This window comes from Heterocephalus glaber, unplaced genomic scaffold (genome assembly GCF_053883595.1).
Source record: "Heterocephalus glaber isolate CG9 unplaced genomic scaffold, H.glaber_assembly_v1.0 deba00001532, whole genome shotgun sequence".
NCBI lineage: Eukaryota > Metazoa > Chordata > Mammalia > Rodentia > Bathyergidae > Heterocephalus > Heterocephalus glaber.
Window position 1 is genome coordinate 33,649,177 of NW_028258330.1, and position 20,536 is coordinate 33,669,712.

The 20,536-nt window shown below is 34.7% G+C and overlaps 1 pseudogene; it reads right to left on the reverse strand.

The window, feature by feature from the left end:
- Positions 1 to 15,368: 15,368 nt before the first annotated feature.
- LOC101699825 (E3 ubiquitin-protein ligase RNF146 pseudogene) lies at positions 15,369 to 16,425 on the reverse strand (annotated as a pseudogene).
- Between the last annotated feature and the right edge of the window lie 4,111 nt (positions 16,426 to 20,536).

The window sequence follows — 20,536 nt, forward strand, 5'->3', positions numbered from 1 at the left end:
ATCATACAACATCAGTAAAATATCTTCTGGATAAGACATCTTTTTCTTGACTCTGTAGTCTACCATAGCTTGATAATATGCATGGCTGCTATTTTGATCACAAACCCTCTTGTATTCAGTTGACAATATAGAAAACTAAGAAACTTCCAATCCCTAGGCTGAATCCCAGCCTTCCTAATTCTAACCAACAGATTTTCACATCAATATTTCCTGATATATGGGTTGCATTTTTCTTATTTTAGTTACGTGTTGGAAACTGGGATCCATATTTTCATCTGTCCATTCTGATTTAATTGGGGAAAAGTCCAAAATATTACACAAAATAATGTAAGCACAATGGATACAAAGTCTATGTAAATAGGGAAAGGGGTAGAGGGGAAGGGCAAACAGGTAATGGGGGAAAAATAAGAACCAAGATACATCACGTACAGGTACAAGACCCCAATTATAAGTGTAAACATATTGTATAACTAAAATGTAACAATAAAAGAATTTAAGCAATAAATCCCTTGTTTGTAATAGAAAAATGTACATGCAATCTTGTAAACATACATGCAAATAATGTATTCCCCCTCATCTGTAAAATGGAGATAAGATATACCGACCTTATATGGTTGTTGTAAGAAAACATTTTGAAAATAATTTAATTTTCATTACTGTCTGTTCTTATTTAGGAATATATTTATATGGAGAATATTGTCATATATCCAGATACCTTAGGCTTAGCCTAATATATTTAACCAGAATATGTACATTTCAAGTTTTTGAGTCACTTTCTTAAACAAGAGTTGGGAACCACTGTCTGAGAATATTTTCAGGCATTTAGAAAATTTCCTATTCATACTGTATCTATAGATATTGACATATAAATATGTAATTATATTTACATCACCATTCATATTCTTTATATATTGAACAAATATCTAGCTATCAAACCAATTCCTAAAAATTTTGAGTAGTTGGTACCATTTTTCTTGCTCTCCTGTCCTCAAAGGATTTAGTTGTCATGAATTTTATGAGTAGATATTCCTGTCAATGTTTCCAGGTCAACACTGATTTGTGAATCCACAAGGAATTTTCTTAAAAATTTACCTAAAAAGTACCAAAAATTCATCTAAGTAGTGTGTAACAAAGCACCTTGTGACCACCACACAGACTAGGTTGAATCCACATGTAGTGTTTTTAGTTCTTCTTTAACTATTTCACAGCCAGAGAGAGAGAGAGAGAGAGAGAGGGAGGGAGGGAGAGAGAGAGAGAGAGAGAGAGAGAGAGAGAGAGAGAGAGAGAGGGAGGGAGAGAGAGAGAGAGAGAGAGGGCATCTCATTTAACTTTATGTAAGTGGTTAGAATGTTTTCAAAATTCTTGTGCTATTTTCCCAATCACTCATGTTAAAATTAGTATGTAATATATTATGGGGAATTTTTTTCTGATTTCCAACAAATAATGCTTAAGCAAATTTCATTTTTTTCTGAAACAGGTCACTTATTTTCACCTACATTCTCTTATGCTTCAGAAAAAACTTCAAAATATGCCTGTAGTCTTTCTTGTAAATATCTTTTTATGATAACACACAAAGAAACTTCATCATCATATGGGAAATAACATTTTCATTTTGCTTCAGTTTAGGAGTCCTTCCTAATTGTTGGCACTGAAGCAATGAGCATTATACACCTGTGTCACTGACTTGTTACTATAGGAAGATTGTGTGTGAATCCCTCCTCTTCTCTGTGCTCATAATGCTGGAGGGAAATGAGACCATCATTCATCCACATGTGTGGCAATGAAAGTAACTAAGAGCTTAACTATTTAGAAATTGTGAGTTATTCCTATTAAAATAAAGCCATACAACATTTAGTAAGTAGGAAGTTTAATAGTATAGTAAACTGTATTCAAATGTCATTGGTGCTTGGAATTATATATTCTTTAATGTATCTATGTTTAAGGCATAGAGTCACCTGCTCCCTTCTCCTTGTGCCTTTTTAAAAACACATGAATATGTTTGTTGTATTTTTAAAAATAACTTACAGAGATGTAGTTAAGAGACTAATAGCATCTGTGTGTCTGAGACACAGAGAAAAAAAATTATTTTCATTTGTCTATATCTATGAGGCATATGTGAAAGGGATGATGGTATAGACAGTAACATACCAGGCATCTTCATGTCTTTCACATTAAGGACAAGTATAACTAAGGGAAGGGTCCATTCAATGTTGAACACAAGTTTTTATTTTTGATGTCTCTTTTGTGCCAAACAAGGTATAGATCTGGGAAATCAGATATAAAGGAAAGTACATCATTCCTCTCTAAATATATGCATGTAATTACACAAACAAAAAACAAAATGTCCCGCAACAGGAATACAAAAATAGTAACTATAGGACACAATAGATAATTGGTAAGCACATTCTTATCACTGATAGTAATGATAGCTAAACAATATTTTGATCTATTTTTATAAACATTAACCCTAAATAGAGTACTCTTTATCTCCATAATTCTTGTTGCAATTGCTTCAAGTAAAATTCAATTATAATGACAATGCTCTCAGAGATATTAAAAGCAATCCCTGCATCACAGAAATAATAATTGGAGGTCCAAGAATTAAAAAAAATTGACAGGTGCTGTTCAATGCACTGAAAATTTTCAGTTTCCAATCCACAGAAAGACTTTTGCAGAGGTTCAGAGCTGATAATCATAGATCTGTTAGAGGTATATTTGCAACTCTCTCATTTCCTAAGAGAAATGTAATCAAGTTGTGACTTTTCCACATTTGAGTTGGCAGGAAATAAGTACAAGCATGGAGAAGGATGGGAGAACCTCAAAAATATCCTACAGTGGTGTCAAGAGAGAAATCCGAGCTGAATGCTCAAGGGAGTGCTCTCTCAGATCTTTACCTCCAAACCACATCACCCTATGATGGATGCAGCTGTACAGCTGTAGCCAGTCACTGTTCTGGTCTGTAACAGTAAGGTCACAATGAGAAAGGAGCCTCTCCTGAATTGACAGAGAATTAATTGTCTGCTTGTGCTAATAGGGAAACTAATGGAATTACCCTGTGTCTGTAATCAGACAAATGCATTCCACCCACTCATTTTTCTACATAACAACTAATGCAGGTGCCATTAAAATGACAAACTCTTCCATTTTTCTACAAGTAATGACAGTGTAAACAAATATCAATCCAGGAATGCAGAGAATATTAAATAAAACAAGACTCATAGAAGAAATTGCTCAGTGTCTGGAAGACAGGAATCTCTCAAATTCAGTTTATGATATTATTGTTACTGTCTTCCTCTTTATCCTGATCATAACCTTTATAATCATTTTGGATCACTTAGGAGGCCCTATAGAAGGGCACATTTTCTGCTCTTATGGGTGATACATCAGTGGTAGTAGAAATAGAGTGTATAGAAAGCAAATTTGAAATAATATATTTTTCTTTCCCACTATATCCAAGTTCATGAAATTTCTATTAATAATAACTGATTTTTTTTATATTTGTAGACACATATCTGACCATCAAAAATATCAAGCTTCTCCTCAGGATAAGAAAATAAAAATTCTAAGTATCTTTCTCTTATCAGTGAGGTCCCTTTGCACTTACTGGGTGATGTTATTTCTCTGCTGGGTCATAGTCAAGGAGAGCAGATCCAAAGACTGTTATATCTGCTGCCGAGTGAAGGCTCACTCTCTGTCCTCAGGATTGAAATTAATACGAAGACACATAGGAGCTTCAAAATACAGACAACGATAGAGCCTGGGACACAGGTATGGAGCTGGAAACAGGACTGGAGTCACTAAAGTGCTTGAGGCTGATTATTAACTACTCTGTGACCTTGGGGGCTCAGTGCACAGAGCTAGGTCATAATTAGCCAAGTTTGTCCATGCTATCCCAGTCTCTAAGGACTTCCAAACACTATTGGAAGAATAAGACAGAATATAAGTGTCCACGAGAAGTTTTGGCTTTTACATCTACTCAGATAAAGCTAGTTTGTCCTAATCACTTCTGTCATTTATATGCGATTTTAAATGGTGGACTGCCCTTATATTCTTTTTGAAGTAAAATATAGGGAACAAAGTTACACTTTAAAAAATACACTTGATCAGTATACAATTTAATGACTTTAACATTGTTTTGAGTCATTTAACATCATATATTTTCAGAAATTTTTCATTCTCTGTACTGAAAATGTATGCTCAACATTAGAGTTCATTTTTCATCCTCCCAGCATTACACTACAAAACTAAAGCCATGGAATTATCATTGTAACACAACCAAATGGTTAGAGGTCTTCAGATTCTACTGTAGTCTCCCCTGGGTACTTATATTTACTTGGTCACTCAGATTTTGAGAGGATTCATCACAGGGGTGACCTTCACTGTTGCTGTCACACTTCTGGTAAAATTTAATAAAGCTGAGTCCATATATATTCTAATACCTGTTCCACAGAATAAGCAAGCAACTGACAGATGGGACTCAAAAGCAGAAAAGACATGATTTTTTTTTCTATCAGATGATGATTTTCAGATGATGAAATGTTATTTAATATGATAAAATAATCCTAAGATTGAGTGACAAAATAATATGGTGCCATCAACACTTCATTATGGTACTGGGGAATTTGTGCAAATAGATAAGATTAAGTAGTAGGGCAGTGTAGATAAGAAATTAGCAACCCTTGAAGTAGGCCTGTTTTAGCAAAATAAAATTATGAATATGGAAGTCCAAATATGTAAGCAAAAATAAAAAAAAATGCAAATCCACAAAGGCAATGGATTTGGTGTCTGAGTAACTCAATGTGTTACAGAGGGCCAAAACAAATCACAGGCCACCACAGTCAGAAGTATGACATCCATACACCCAAAGATGAGGAAAAGATACCTGTGTTAAGCAGACCACTTAGGGGATGACTCTGTTATGAGGGTGGAAGTCCACAATTATCTATCAAACAATGGTGGAGATGAAACAGACTTAGGGAATTTTAACAGCTGTTTATCCATTGACCATGGCTTGGCATCTTCATTTGATCTTACTTTTCAGCTTTATAGGCGTCATTCTTTCATCTAGAATATTCATGAGTATTTTCTGGAGTTCTGTTGCATAATCATGTATCTCTTGAGCTAGTCTTTTAGATAAAATGATCTTATTGGTATGTTAAAGTGAATCTTTTTTGGATATGTTAATTTGGTTTGGAATTTGTTTGGCCTAAGGGGTTGAAATACTTCACTCCAAACTCTTCTGGCATTTAAGGTTTGAGTTGAGAAGTCTGTTGTAATTCTAAATGGTTTACCTTTATATTTTTTATTTTTCTCTGATTTTTAAAAATTTGTTTTTGATATTTAGTTGGCTATATGACAATACAATAAGGAAACATCTTCAGGTACTTATCACAATGTATGTGTTTGGACTTCTGGATTCTCATTTAGTTGTATGTTGAACTCTTTTCTCATATTTGGGAAATTTTCTGCTACAGTTTCTGTGAACATATTAATAACTCTATCTGTATTATTTTCTACCTATTCTGTAATTCCAGTTAGATTTAGGCTGGTCATTTTAATGTCATCTAGTAGCTGCTTGGTAGTATTTTCTTGTTCACTTATTTTTGGTTGCTTCTCTGAGTACTTCATAATTTGCCATTTTGTCCTCAATTCCAGATAAACTGTCTACACATTGGTCTTTTCTAAAATTTATAAATTCTATAGTTTTTAATTTCAGGTATTTCTGTTTGATATAATCTCAAGGATTTTATATCTTTGGTGAATTTATCATTAATGTTTTAAACTGATTTGTTCAGCTGTTCCAATTTTTTTTTTATTCTCTCCACCTACAATTTGGGCATTTAAACTTTTAATAAAATTTATTGGTACAATTGAAATATACATAATGATCACACTCATCGTATGGAATTTGCACCTGTACATGATATATCTTAATTCTTATTTTTTCCTATTTTCTCTATTTTCTTCCACCCTTCTTCCCCTCCTTCTTTATAAAACCTTTGTTTCTATTTTATCTTTCTTTTCTTGCTTTTTCTCTTTTCCCATTTTTCCTGTATCCATTCCACTTCTTAGTGCCCCTTCACATTTGAACTTTTTCTCCTTATTTCATATTATCTATTACATATTTTAGTCTTTTTTTACACTTTCAGTTTCTTACACCAGAGAAACAATATGATATTTATACATGCACGTCCTGTTTATTTCACTTACGAGTATGGTTAATAGATACATCCATATACCAGTAAATGTCTCAATTTCACCCTTCTTTGTGGCCGATTAGTACTCCATTGCATACAAAAACCTGGTCTTCTTTATCCATTCATCAGTTAATTGTCATTTGTGTTGTTTCCAAGATTTAGTTATTGCAAACTCTCCTGCTATGAACATGAGCCTATATCACTGTGGCCTGATGCTTTTAATTCTTTTAGGAAGAAACTGAGAAGTGGAATAGCTGGCCCAAATGGAACCTCTAGTCCAAGTTTTTTGAAGTATCTTCATATTGATTTTCACAGTGGTTGTACCAGTCTACCTTTCCACCAACAGTGGAAATGAGTTTCTTTTGCACCAAAACCCTGCCATCATGATATTGGTTGATTTCTTGATCTTAGTAATTTTTTCTGGAGTGAGATGGAATCTCAGCATTGTTTCAGTTTACATCTCTCAAATGACAAGTGATGTTGAATATATTTACCTATATTTAGATGCAACTTGTACTTCTTCATCTAAGAAATATATATTAGTTTCAGATGCCTATTTTTGGATTAGGTCATTAAATTGGGATTTTTATTTTGTCAGTTTTTTATATATTCTAGTTATTAGTGTTTTGTCTGATGAACAGCTGTCAAAAATATTCCCCACTCTGTGAGTTGTCTTTTGTTTATTTTTTTTTTGCTGTGCAAAGCTTTTTAACAAGATGTGATCCCAGTTGTTTATTTGTAATATGCCCTGTGCAATTGGGGTTTTGTTCATAAATCTTTGGCTATACCTGTGTCATCAAGATTTCTACCTATTCTTTCTTCCAGCATATTTAGTGTTTCTGTTTTAATATTTAGAACTTTGATCCATTGTGACTTTATTTTATTGCATGGTTTGAGACATGGGTTTAATTTTAGTCTTTGACATGTGGAAAGCCATTCTTTTTCCAGTACCTTTTATTAAAGAGGCTATCTTTCTTCCAGTGAAAGAGTGTGGCTTCTTTTGTCAAAGATAAGATGGCATTCCAGTATTTCTGGAATTTGTTCTGTATCTTCTCATCTGTTCCATTAATCCTTGAGCACTATGCTGTTTTTATCACAGTAGCTCTGCAGTATAATTTCAAGTCAGGGATTATAATGACCCTGGTTGGGCATTTTGAGCAATATCCGAAAACTTTTTGTTCAATTCCTCTTTAAGCCCATCTAGTTTCTTGATTTCTTCTGTAAATTTTTGTAGCATTCTACTACCTGATATTTGCCTTTCTGTCCATTTTTGTCCCCTTGATTTGCCTTGGGTGTATTCAGAAATCTTGTGGGTTTTCTGTTGCCTTGGTTTCTCATGTTCCTATGTGTATGTGTAGCCATTTTGCTTCTTTATGACCACCCCAAATATACACATACTAGCATACAGAGAAAACCAATTGTCAGCCACTATTATGTTACCTTGGCTACAGAAGTAAATTCAGTGGCAACAATGTCATCAAATGTCAACTGGAAATAGACAAGCCCTAGGAAAAACTTATGATCATCCCTTAACTAGAACAAAGAGGACTATGATTTTAGTGAAAATAGTCTGTAGTACTTCAGACTACTAATTTTTGCTGGATGTAGGCAGTAATACCAGAGTTCAAACATACCTCTAGACTGCCTTCTCCTACCTCAGGACTACCTCCTCTGCTGATTTCACTCAACAAACCTGGGCTCCCACAACAGAATACAGGTCCTGTGATCTTGGTGTTCTGATTTCAGGTGTTTCAGGGGAACTCAGGAGACACTTACTTAGCTTTCCATCTCCCTAAGCCTGTCCCCAAAGGCTGTCTCTCACTCATTCTCTGTGGTAGGACAACAGTTCATTCCTGAAGCAAACCTCTCCTCATGAGTGTTGGTGTCTTCTTCCATCTGGTTGGGTTGCTGGTTTCCACTTCTTCACCCCTGTGCTTTGGAGACCCCAGGCGCAGGGGCAGTGTTGGCTGGGAGTCGGGAGGAACATTTTTGTGTATTGATTGCCCATTTGAACTTCTTTTGATAAGTGTCTATTTATTTTAATTGCCCATTTTTAATTGGGTCTTTTGTATTAGGGATCTGATTTTTAAAATTCTTTATGTATCCTAGATATTTGTCCTCTCTCTGAGGATACCCACCAAAGACCCATTCCGATTCTATAGGTTGTCTATTGGCTTTATTGATTGCTGTATGGAAACTTTCATTTAGGGTAGTACCATTTTTTGATTCTTTCTATTATTTCTTCTGCAATCAGGGTTCTGTTCTGAATGTCCTACCTATTTCTTCAAGAGTTTTACCTTTTTTGTCATTGAGCAGATTTACTTCTGTTTTGATATCTAGCTTTTCAATCATTTTGATTTGGCTTTATTACAGTGTGATATATATGATTCTAATTCCATTTTTCCTACATGTGGCTACCAGTTTTCCCAGCAGCAATTGTTAAAGAGAGTGTCTTTGGCCAAGAATATATTCTTAGGGCCCTTTGAAAATAATCATGTGGCTAAAGGTGGATCAGACTATTTTTTTCTTCTTTATTACTGTGTTATGCATGTCTAATGTTTTTTGTGGCAATACAGTGGTGGTCTTATTAGTGTAGCTGTGAAGTCTGGGGCCATAAAACCTCCTGCTTTGCTCTTTTTTTACAGGATGTCTTTAGCTATTCTGGATTTCTTCTATTGCTATAAAAAATTTTGGATTTTTCTTCTATTTTTACAAAGAAAATTGTTTGTTTTCATTTAAGTTGCTTTAAATCTATATGTCATTGTTGGTAATATGGCCAGGTGACAACATTGTTTCTGTTTATTCAGGTCAAGGTCATATCTTTCCATTTCCTGATGTCTTCTTCAGTTTCTGTTTCAGGGAACTGTAATTTTCATTATAGAAGTCTTTTATTTCCTTTTTTAGGTTAATTGCTAAGTTTGAATTTTTTCAGTTATTGCAAATGGAATTGCTTTCCTGATTTGTTTCCTGGTGGTTCATTATAGGTGTACAGGCACACTACTCAGTTTTATGTGTTCATTTTCTATTTGACACTTTGAAATTTTTATTTATTAAATTTGAGTCTTCTGGTAGAACTTTTGTGTCTTCTATATAAACAATCATGTCATGTGCAAGTATGTATAATTTGACTTCTTTCTTTTTTCTTGCTACTTTTTCATTTCTTCCTTTTACCTGATTGCTCTGCTCAACATTTCATGTGAAATGTTTTTTCAGATCTGTTTCTTTATTAATATATTGTCAGTGTATAATGTTTACATTCCTTGTGGAATTTGGGAACACTTACATAAAACATGTTAATTCCTTTTTTCATCCCCTTTTAATTCACTCCCTCCCCCTCCACTTATCTCTTGACCCTTTCTTGTTTATTTGGTTGGCATGTGTTTGAGGTACATAAATTTTATTTAATTTTATGGATTATGTACATGTACATAACATGTCTTAATTTTTTTCATTCCCTTTCTCCTCTCTCCTCTCCCTCCATCTCTTGACCTCTTTCTCTTTCCAGATAGATCTATTTTCCTATGTCCTGTTATTTATCTCTTATTTTGTTCTTTGTTAATAATTTGGGATTTTTATATAATAGACACCATGTACTATTTAACATTGGATGTTTAATTTATTTCTTTTAACATTATGGTCTTTAGATGCATCCATTTTCCAACATATGACTCAAGTTTATCATTCTTTATGGCAAAATAGTACTCCACTGCATATAAATACCACATTTTCTTCATCAATTTATCTCTTGATAGATGTGTAGGCCACTTCCAAGATGTAGCTATTATGAATTGTGCTGCTGTAATAAATGGGTATATATGTATCATTGAAATGTGATGTCTTTAACTCTTTATGAAATATACCTACAAGATTAATAGCTGGTTCAAGTGAAATTTCTAGTTTCATTTTTGATGATTCTCTGTACTGATTTCCATTATGGTTATGCTAGTTTGCATTCCAAAGCAAAATCAATGAATCTATTGTTCAGTAGTGGTGAGAGTGGACATTTAGTATTATGTTGACAGGTGGTTCTTATAAATGCATTTATCAGTTTGAGATAATGCCCTTCTATACCTGTTCTCATTATAGTTGTTTTGATCATGAATGGATTTTTGCATTTTGTTAAAGGCTTTGTCTATATCTATTAAGATTATCGTGTGATTTTTTTACCCTTCTGTGTAATCCTTATAGCTGCTGTAAACTTTAACAACTTTTCTATGTAAAATGATTATATTGCATATAATTCTTCTAAATCATTATCAAAAGAGGAAGAAAGAAAACTTTACCTATGGAGTCTACCATATTACACAGGAGAAAATTACTCAGCTATTAATTAAGTAAATATGTCCAACTTGGTCTTGTAGCATGGATCTTGGCAATCTCAGGGGAAAGTAAAAGAAGCAAAGTTCATTTTACTTATAACTAGTTGTTGTCAATAATTCTAGACAGCACTAGAGCCATAGAATAACTGAAAATATGAGACTACTACTGACTCTTCAAATGTCCAGCTGAAATATATGACACCTGAAGACAGTTATATATTTAAAATCACTTTTATTTCTTCAGCTTATTTTGAAATTTTTCAATGAAAGGCAACTGACAACATAATTTTTTCTCTTGCTATGAATTATCAGAGTTTAGTCAAGAAATAGGAACAAATATGATTATTTTAAAGAGGATAAAATATGGGCAGTTGGTTGCATAGTTGTTATAAAACAAACACAAAAAAAGAAAAACGTAGTGAGAGATAGTTACTGAATGGAGAATCTAAATCAAAAGGATTTTAGCAAAAAGGTGACTTGTGCATGAAGGTAACAATTTAAAACCAGACATTGTAATTATCTGCATGGTATTCATAGTTCATGCATTTGATGGTTACATTTGAAGAAAACTGCCTTGCTTGCTGTAACATTAATCTCATTTCTCATTTGCACATTGGAGCTTGATTCCTTTAGGAACGGACATCTTGAGCTGCTCTGAAAATTTTGCCAAGTCTCATAATTAGTGACATCCATGTAAACAGAATCTTTGATGAGAAGACCCATGTTTCTGTGTTTTCATTCCCATAGGTGTTATGAACAAGGCCAACCCTGAGGAACACTGATATGGCCCCTGGAAATAACATGCCTAAATATATATCTCAGATGCAATTTTAAAAGAAAATATACATGAAATGTGAAAATGAACATAAATTTAAATTTATGTGTAAAGAGATATAGCTTTTCCCTTGAAGACCAGGGCCATTGCTCAGAAATTAAGGAGCAGCCTGAGTTTATTGATTTAGTCATGAAGTTTATGAGGGAAAGAGCTGCAGAACATTCACTTGATAGGTAATGACAAAGCAAGGGATACAGCATTTACTTATGATTCATGCAATGGACTGAGAGCCATGAAGTTGCAAAAATAACATGTCCCATGAGGCAGAAATTGGATATAAGACTATTGGTTTTCTGACTCTGACTGCAAAATAATGAAAGTGACCATAAGATTACCTCCTTCTGCCCTCTATCCTCCATGGGTCACTTTTAATGTCCTTTTCCCTGAGGCTGTAGATGAAGGGATTCAGCATAGGGGTGAAAATTGTGTACCCCAGTGAGGCCAATGGACTATTTCTAGGAGAATTTGATGCAGCAGATGCAAGGGAACCTCCAGTTGCTGTTCCATAAGTTAAGCAAACAACTGAGAGGTGAGACCCACATATGGAGAAGGCTTTATTCTTCCCACCTGTTGATGGGAGTCTCAGGATGGAAGAAAAATTTTATACTAGGAGAAAAAGATTCCTGAGAGAGGAAAAAAAACAGAGATGATGCCAACAAAATAAATGACTATGTTTTTAGTAAGAGTATCAGAACAGGCAAGATTAAGAAGTTGACAGGGGTCACAGAAGAAATTAGCAATTGCCAAATCTTGAAAGTAGGTAAAGAATAAGGCAATCAAATTATGCATCTGGGACATAAAAAGGCTGAACAAAAACGACACAAAAGCAAAGTATTCACAGAGACTAGGGTTCATGATGACCTTGTAATGCAGGGGTTAGCAGATAGCTACAAATCTGTCATAGAGCATCACTATCAGAAGCATGTCATACATAAAGACAAAGATGAGAAACAGACATCTGCATCAAGCAGCCCACATAGGAGATAACTGTACTCTGAGACAAGATGTTCACAATTATCTTTGGAACTGTGATAGAGATTAAGTAGATGTCAGAGAAGGGCAGGTTGAAGTGGAACAAGTACATGAGGATGTGGAGGGGTGTGTCAGAGATGATGATCAAAACAATAAGCAGTTTTCCAAGTACTGTGACTAAGCATATGGACAGGAGTAGACCGAAGAAAATGTGTTGCAGGTCAGGATTCTCTGAAAGAGACATGAGGTGGAATTCTGAGACCTGTGTTACATTCTGTGATTCTGCATTGTTGGACACCTGGGAGAAAGAAAAGAGGATTGGAAAAAAGAAAGATTAAGCACCATATATTAAATAATATTAAAATTTATTTTGACTGTTAACATTTAAAATGGCATGGAAGAACTAGAACTACATTATCTCCACACTAAAATTTGATGGTTCCCAATCAGAAAGCCTTGACAGTCGTCTTCTAGGGGGTTTCATTGTGTGTTTTTTGATTTCCTTCTTTTGTGAATGAAGCTCCCACTCAAAATTTATTCATATTTTGAATATCTTTAATATATAAGGTGTGTGCTTAACTTTAACAGACTTCAGGTTTTGGTAAATTTAAGTAAAATCCATAAGAATACTATTATCATGACCATAAATTTGGCATTTGTGTACACGTCACTGTTGATGATGAAACAAAACAATACAGTGTTATGAACACTTTTGAATTTGTTTTATGTTTAACATGTGTCAACACCATCTTACCTCAATAAAGTATCCTGGAAGGAAGACAGTACTTTGTCCCCCACTCCCGTATTCTATTGTGAGTGTCCTGGGAACACTGCTTTTTGGTTTTCCTGATTGGAAAACTCATTCATGTGTGACTAAGTAAATTAGAACTAGGTTAGATTGCAATGCCTAAGTTGGAGTCCCACCATTTTGATGCCATTTAATAGGTTTTCACATAACCACTTTCTTCTACAGGCATTACAATTCTCTAAACTAAATTACTTGAAGGTAAGTTAGATTTGTTGTTTGGTCTTCTCTTGCTATGAATAAATGAAAAAAATGCAAAAAAATAAGGGCAGAACATAAACTAAATATACATGGGAACTATATCACTTATAAAATGGAGAAAATTATGTAGCTTACAGTTATTGCAAAAAAGTTTAAACATGTTTCTAAATTTCACAGACTATAGTTCTGGCCCATTCATGAATATGCTCATGAATTTGTGTGATTTTTTTCACTTACCATTATTATCTCTAAGTACTTCTATTTTCCTTAAAATGACTCAAATTTATCCATTGTGGCAGCCTTATTGTTTTCATGTTGGACTTGTGTTTGCCTGGCTTTTATAGCATGATGAAGAGGAAAATTTAAAAGAGTGTAAATTTTCAATTTTGAAAATGAAAGCATTTGGTATATTTAGGATATAGAGAGTTTTAAAACACTATGAATTTAATTAACTCCACTGAAATGTGTTGTTAGAATTGATACAATGGTAAGTTTTTATGCACATTTTACTTCAACAAAAATGGAAATAAAAAACAGGGTGATGAAGTTTGAGGATGCTCTAAAAACATATCAAAGATATTCACTGTCTCCTCTTGTTACCTGTTAATATTAGGTATTCCTTACAGATTGTAATGACATTGACCAACTTGACTAATTATGTGCATTTAGCCTCTAGGGTAATATATTAGTAATCTTCTTGTGCCTTTTGCCCATAAGGTGGTGGTTTCAGTCAAGTTGTTTCCAACCTGAGTCTCCTCCTCCACAGTTGCATCCATGAGGAAGTCCTCATCTGACAACATATTCATATCCATCTCAGAGACAGAACCTGAGCCTTCACCAAGACCCTGGAGATTCATCAGAACTGCAGTCCTTGCTCATGACCCAGCAGAGAAAAAGCATACATCAGTTAGGGCAGAAGGAGCCTAGGGTTGTAGAAACGAATCTTGCAAGAATTTTTTTCTCATGATGAGCACAAACAAGGTAATTGTGAGTAACTAGATAGGAAGAGACCAATATGAAACTTTGTTTCTATAAGGAAAGTAAGCTTAATATTCCTAATTCTCCAAAATGAATGTAACTATTGTATTGTATTTTAAATACCCTAATAAAAAATGCTGGTGTGTATCTTAATAGTTGAGTTTTTGCCTTGCATATGGTAGGTACAGCAAGAAAACTGTATGAGAAAAAGACAAAATTTCTCTATTAAGTACTGAATAGAACTTTATTTGGTTCATACAAATTGGCTTAAGTTATGAAATACATTTATGTCTGGACTTCTATCCCTGTCAAGAGTGTCTATAAAACTAGTAACAGAAAAAGCTCTACTTTGAGTCTATGTCATATACACGGATTCTATAATTAAATGAAAAAATTTGATAGTCTATTATTTATTAAATTATAAATTTTTTAATCCAAAAGAAAATGCAGACAAGAGAAACCTCAGACTACAAGGGCTAAACAGCAAAGCTTATGGGAAGAAATGTCATGAAGTGTATTACAAAGATTATGAATCAAGTTATTAGATGTTTTCTTTATATTTCCATTTCAATAATTTTACTGTAAAATCGGTGTTATTCATCTATCTTTATACCAAATTCACATCTATCTCCACATTACGTTAAGCTTCCTGCTCATAATGATACCAATATCTCACAGTTGCCAAATTTTAGTGATACTTATATGCCAATCCATGAAGAAAAATAACAGTGCCAGTCAAGTGAGGACCATTAATGCATAGATAATATAAGCACACTGGCCAAAACAACTAAAGAAATTTTTAAAAAAAAATATAAAGAAAGCAGATGTCAAGGAAACTGGGTTATTACTAGAGAGTTCTCAACTATTAACAACCAAGTTCCTTACATTAAATAATTATTTCTCAACAGAGGCATGTTAGACATTTAGTTTTTCAGATTTATCCTTCCCAGACCCATTCCCGCCCATCTCTCAAAATGCACTACTAGGCATGAGTATAATGTTTTGTAGGCAGAGATTTACAGATAACCATCCAACTTTGGGCATAGAGCTGAATAATCTATTTAAACTTTTGTTACTGTGCACTGTCCATCAGGTCTTCTGGATCTGATGCTCACTCACTGTTCCACCCCCTATTACTGACTGGTCAGTTCCTGATCTATCAGCTACTGTCTGGTTTGCATTTGGCACCAGTAGTCTCTGTTGGGTGAAGGAATGCTGTGCAATAACTGCAAAAACATCCTCACTATCACTACTGGCATCTGACTCGGTTTCTTCAATGGGGGTGTCTGGCGTCCTGCCTGAAGACTGGGATTCATGGTCTTCTTCTCCTTCTCCCATATGACTCTTCTCATTTATGCTGTCTCCACTCAGTTGCAAATGAGTGAACGAGTCTTCCAGGGAAGTGCCTGCATCAGGGGGATGGTGTGGCAGGGCTGGTCTACTGCCCATCCACTGATGCCAGGGCCTCACAGCAGAAGACACTGGAGGCTGGACAGAGGGTCCACTCTGTGCTGACATGCTGTCTGCACCATTGACAGAGCTCTCGATTGCTAGGTTTACAGAATTTGCATCACATTCCAGCCTAAGTCCAGCTACTCCCTTATTTGGTATATCTGTTATGTCTCACTTAATCTTTCTGCAACGTCCATATTCGCTTCTCCTATATTGAACCATATTTTCAAGATCAGCAACATACAGAAGCCCAGAAATTAACATTTCAGTGTTCTTTTTAACTTTGGAAAAAGCATCTTCCAGCTCTCTACTAGTGTGCTCATCATACTGTCACCACCCATTTCTGTCTTCATAATATGCGTATTTGCCATTCCTTCTGCTTGCAGTCTTGAGTTCTTCTGGCAACAATAAGGTTGGGTTGTCAAGGAAATCCTCAGGAATTTCTTGATGACAAAGGGCACATTGCTTTCCAAGCCATGAAGCTCCTTTTACACACAGATAGCAGAAAACATGCTTACAGGGCAGAATGACTGGGTGAACACGTTTGCAGACAAATGGCACATTAACGGTCAGAGAAGATGAGGTATTAGCACAGGACTCGTCTGCTTTCTTGTTCGTGGGAAGCATGTTTATTGAGTGATCGTTTCCACCACAGCTAGCCATCATTTCTGTTGCAGATCTCACAGGTGCCCCCAACAAAAACAAAGCATCTTCTTGAACAGTAGTCAGCTAGCTGACAGCATTTTTCTTTCACTGGTCCTGCATTCTCTGTTCTCAGCCACAGCTGCGGCCACCATGTAACCTTTTCTCCTCAGCCTGGCAGTCTGCTGAAGTGAAAATTATTAATACATGTTTGATATATAATGAACACATTCCTCATGGGGAATCAAGACATATACATGTCACATATTAAGCTTTTTTAGATGCTCTTCTTTGGTCCTCCATACTCTCTACTTCCTTTCCTAGATACCCTTCTCATTTACCAAGAGTCTACTTACTTGTTTACTGTTTTCTTTTACTCTTTAAAATATTTATATGTCTGATTTCTCATAAGAGAGGGTATTTTTGAAAATAAGATATACAGGTCACCAACAGGTATGTAAAAATACTTTCAACATCACTGATTGTCAGTGCAATGCAAATTCATACCACAGGGAGATACTACTTCACACTTGTTAAACCATTCACCAAGAGATAAATGATAACAGGTGTTGATGAGGACTGCTAAATAGAACATTGAGCAGCATTAATAAAAGTATAAATTGATGTTGCCCTTAGGGAATCACTAGGAATTTTCATCAAAAGACATAGAACTGCCATGTAAGTCAAAATTCCCTCTGCTAGGACAGGAAGAAAAATGGCAGAGTGATGAATGCCAAGGGAACAGCTCCTCCAAGACCCAGTGCCCAGAGTCTGGAAATTGACAGCCAGGACAACCCAAAAAAGGGTGCAGAGGGCACTCAAGAATCACTCATGAGGAAACTGGCAGAGGAGAAGAAGAAAATAGGCCCCATTACTACAGAAGAAATAGATTACTGACACTACATCCTTGTTAAGGGGAAAGTATAAGAAGAAGAGATAACAAATATCAATATATATACACCAAATAATAGTGCAACCAACTATTTGAAGCAAAAATTAATGAACATGAGAAATCTAATAATCATGAACAAAATTGAAACGGGATAACAATATTCCACTGTCACAAATAGACAGATAATCTAGTCAAAAAATCAAAAAAGTAATATGAGAACTGAACAAAACTTATGAACAAATGTACTTAGCAGATATCTATAGCGTTCTAACCCAAAACATTAGAATACAAATTTTTCTCAGCTGTACATGGGACATTTTCCAAAGTAGACCACATAATAGCCCATAGAACATCCTCAGAAAATGCAAAGGAACTGAAATTATTACAGGCCTATTATTTGAGTAAACAATGAATCACAGATGAAATTTCAAAAACTAAATATTATCTACAATTAAATGATAATGCCGACACAACATACCACAACTTATGGGACTCAGACAAAGCAATCCTACAGGAAAATTTATAGCAGTGAATTGTCACATCAGGAAAACAAAGAAAGTTCAAATAAACAACCTAATGTTGGACCTCAAAATTTTAGAAAAAGAATAATAAGTTAAACCCAAAGCTCACAGAAGGGGGGCAATTATAAAGACCAGAGCAGAAATAAATGCTATTAAGACTAAGAAGACAGTAAAAAGAATCAATGAAACAAAGAGTTGGTTTTTTGAAAGATTAAAGAAAATTGATAAGCCTTTAGCCAATCTTATCAAAAAAGAAAAGCAAAATCTCAAATTCATGCAATTTGGAATGTAAAGGGTGAAAACACAATGGATCCATTGGAAATCCAGATGACCATTTATACCTACTTCAAGAACCTGTACTCTGATAAGATACAAAACACATAGTAAATGCACAGATTAACAGATACATGTGAATTACCAATGCTGAGTTAAGAAGTTGTAAAAAAAATCTAAATAACCCAGTATCAGTCAATGAAATATAAAACTATGCCACAAAGAAAAGCCCAGGTTGATGGCTTCACTGCTGACTTCTACGAGAAAATTAGAGAGGATCCATTGCTAGTTCTTTTCACACTCTTTAATGAAATAGAAAGAGAAATTCTACTCCCAAAATCATTTCTGGAAGCAAGTATTACCCTGGTACCAAAACCAGAAAAGAAGCCAACCAAAAAAGACAACCACTGGCCAACCTTCCTAATGAACATAAATGCAAAAATCCTCAATAAGACACTGGCAGACAGAATACAAAAATCATCAAGAAGGTTATATACAATAACCAAGAAGGATTCATCCCATGGATGCATGGATGTTTTTAAAAATGAAAATCAATGCATGTCATACACCATATTAACAGAGCCAAAGACAGAAAAAGCTATGATCATCTCAATAGATGCAGAAAAATCATTTGACAAAGTCCAACTCACATTCATGATAAAAACCCTAGAAAAATTGGAATAGACAGTTTTTATCTCAATCTGATAAAAACTGTCTTGAAAAACCAAGAGCCATCACAACGCTAAATGGTCAAAAAAATGCAAGTTATAACACTAAAATCAGAAACAAGAAAAGGATGTCCACTATCACCACTCATACTCAACATAGTTCTGGAAAAATTAGCCAGAAAAATTAGACACAAAAAAGAAATTTTAAAAAAGATAGGAAAGAAGTTAAATTATCATTATTTCCAGATGACATGATTCTTTCCATAGAACACCCCCAAAAATTCCACTAACAAAACTTCTAGATTTAACAACCAAATTTGGTAGCATAGTTGGATACAAAGTCAAAACTCAAAAATGATCATCCCTGTACATAAATAACAAATGAACTGAAAAAGAAATAAGGGAAACAACACCTTTCACAGTCACATTTAAAAATGAAATATTTGGAAATCAATCTATCAAAGGAAGTAAAGGACATATACACTGAACGTTATAGTACCCTGAAAAGGGAAATCAAAGTGAATATCAGATAATGGAAATACATCCCTTGCTTTTTGGGTAGGAAGAACCAACAAAGTGAAAATGACCATACTCCCAAAATTGATGTGCAGATGTAATACAAACTCAATCAAAATGTCATTAGGATACCTCACAGAATGAGAGAAAACATTCCTAAATTTTATTTGGAACCAGAAGAGACCTAGAATAGCAAAAGTAATTCTGAGCAACAAAGTCAAAGCAGGAATCATCACAATCCTTGACTTGAAAAATTACTACACAGCTACTGTGATAAAAAATCATGGTTCTGACAAGAATAAATCCAATGATCAATGGAAAATAGTAGAAGAGGCAGAAACTACACTAAACATACTCAGCCATTTTATCTTTGACAAGGGGCCAAACATGTTCACTGAAGTAAAGGCTGCCCCTTTAATAAGTGGTGCTGCAAAAACTGGCTTTCGACATGTTGAATACTAAAACTAGACTCATGTCTCTTACCATGCAAAAAACTAAAATGAAAGAGAATCAAAGATCTAAATATTAAAAAAACAAACACTAAATTCGCTGGAAGAGTGAATAGGTAGAAGTTTTGAGGGCATACGGGTAGACAAAAACTTTACCAACAAATCCAGACTACTTGGGAAATAGTGCAAAGAATCAACAACTGGAAAGTTATCCTATTAAAATTTTTTGCACTGCAAAATATAATCACCAACAGAGTGAAGAGACAACCCACAGAGTGGGAAAAATTTTAACCAGTAGTCCCTCACATAGAGGACTGCAGAGGACTGTAACATTGATTATGCCCAAAGTAGTCTGTGAAGAGTTAACCTCACAATTGACTTGTTTAAAAAAGTGAGCCCAGGTAAAGCCTGCATGGGGAGGTCAGAGTAACTCTCACACAAAGTCAATGCCCAAAATTAAAACTTCCAAACTAGAAGGACAATGTTCTAATTACAATAATATATTTTGTCTATTCTGTTCTAATTTGAGTATGTTTTGTCTTGTCCTTTATGAGCCTTGTTTACATTAATTTCCTTAGAAACCACACGCCACCTTTACCTCAACTGATTGTCAATAAAAGTCAGTGACTGGGACTATCCAGCACCTTTGTTCTTTGAACTTACATTGGTTGTCTGGGCACCGAATGTTCTCTTCCTAGTTCTGTCTTTTAGTGTATTTTTTCTCAGGCCTGTGTCACACATTGGACAGGTGGGGACTAGAGGTTTTCTGCTGGAGTCTCTTCCAGAAGACTAACACCTTAAACAAACAAATAATTG